Here is a 2,288-nt window from a genome sequence, read left to right as displayed (position 1 = left end):
ATGAGCCTGAACAAAACCGAAGTATGGCGGCTTCTTTCAAAATAAAATGGATGACATTTTCATTACCTGTTTTATGTTGGGATCAAATGAGGTTTTGATTAAGAAAAGTATTCTCTGATTTCTAATCACGCTCTTAAAACACTTGAGTTATTTCTTCAATGAAATTGTTGTGTTATTCATGTTGGAATATATTTCTGGGTTACTTTATGGGGTAGTAGGTCACAATTTTTAGGTTATAGTGGTTTCGTTTTAGCCCAATTTATGATTGTCTACCTTTTTATTTTATTTTATCTTATTTTATTGGGATTGTTTTTCCCCCGAGTTAACCACTGTGCTATCTTAGATGACTCCACCCTTACATTGACTTGTTCTCCCTACCATGACAAAGGTGGATAAAGGTGGAAAGATTTCATGTAATCCATGGACACCAGTGAAGATCACAAATCATTGACGAAAAAAGGTTCAGCGCACTGTCTAGTGGGTCTAGATGACCCAACTCCCAATGGTAAAGTGCCTAGGATAGCACAAGGGTTAAACTGACCCTGCAAAACTTAGTCCCCTTCTAACCACAGGGCATGATTAAAATCAACACTACTTGAAAAATGTTTCATTATATTCTGTATTTTTTTAGTGATAACTGAAAATGCAGAGATTCTGGTGGTTATTTGAGGTATGATGATCAGATTTAAGCAATACAAACAACACCAATATTGATAATATTTGACAGAAAAACAATGAAAAAGTACCTGGATTTCCGAAAAATGTGATTTAATTTTTAAAAGACAAAAATAAAGAAGTCACAGGCTTTTTTTCGGAGACTTATTCTGAAAAGAAATCCGGAAGTTGGTCTACTGAACACAGCAGTGACAGGAATGAGCAGCATCCCGCGGTGGTGCAACTACCTCCTCCCTCCACACCCTTCTTTCATCCCTTCATTTCGATGTTGGTGACGGGTTTGGACGCTCACAGAATATTAACACAATAAAGAAAAAAAGAAAAAAAGAGGAAGAAAAGAAAAATAAACGCAAACAGCATGAAGCTCCTCATATAACCCACACACGTGTGCTCAGTGTTAGAAAGCTCATTCCTCGAACAGAATAACCTGCTGCCTCTGACTGAAAAGAAATAAATACAGTAATAAATGAAATAAACATAACTGCACATTTCACATGATATTTTGTCTCCCCCAAAAATACAGTGCTTATAAAAACGCGATCCTCTCTACTGAATCAAAGGATGAAAGCGTGTCTGCAGTCAGACACATGGTTGCGGACTGGATTGTGTCTGTCGTCCTTTGTCTGCTCTCCAGACGCACGGATGCTTCATTTGCCGGTAGCTATTCTGCGGCGTAGCCCATGCGCGTTCCAGGGCAGGGGGGCAGCGCACGGACAGCATCGCCCCTGACAATCTCAACCTTCTCTCCACATAGGACGACTGTCAGTGGTGGACCTCTGACTGTCAGGTCACATATCCGTTTTGGAGATTCTCCATGGTGGACCCCCACAAAGACACACAGGAAACCTAATTCCATGTCTCCCGGATAGAAACATCATGGAGTTGATGCGCGATCATGAATGTGCCAGTCAGGCTATTGATGTCAAAGCAAGAAGGCGAGCAGCTGTTCTTGTCCTTGAATCGATGTGATACTACTACTACTACTACTACTACTAATAATAATAATGATAATAATAATAATAACATTAATAATAAATAATAATAATAATTATTATTATTATTATTATTATTATTATTATTATTATTAGTAGTAGTAGTAGTAGTAGTAGTAGTAGTAGTAGTAGTAGTAGTAGTATTGTTATTGTTGTTGTTATTCGTTCTCAAGAGTTACTAATAGTGGTGTCACCTAACCCCAATTTATTTATTTTCTGCGTGTTACAAAATCTTTTTCTTTGTTTTTTTAACTGCCATTTATGGGTCCAAGAAATTTGATCAAAGAGGACCAGAAAAATCGGTCAGATCATTAGAACAGGCACTGCAGTGAGTGATCTAATGGGGCAAAGCTGTAATTACCCCTATGAGAGAGCCCTTTTCTCAGAAAAGCACAATAACAAAAGGAATTTGAGAGAAAAAAAATCATAAAACTGAGGGAGATACCATACATGACAATATTAAAGGTAAATAAATAGAGGAATTTGCCGGACTTTAAGCACTATGGAATCTGACAGACCTCACATTCTCCAAATCAGAAACCAAGCTCAATAAAGACAGGGATTTTAAATGTTTTTCTGTAAAAAAGTGTACTTTTGATTTTGTTATCTTTATGATGGATT

Source organism: Oryzias latipes, chromosome 14, assembly GCF_053564925.1.
Source record: "Oryzias latipes strain Hd-rR chromosome 14, Olatipes_Hd-rR_3.1".
Classification (NCBI taxonomy): domain Eukaryota; kingdom Metazoa; phylum Chordata; class Actinopteri; order Beloniformes; family Adrianichthyidae; genus Oryzias; species Oryzias latipes.
This window is presented reverse-complemented; position numbering follows the sequence as displayed.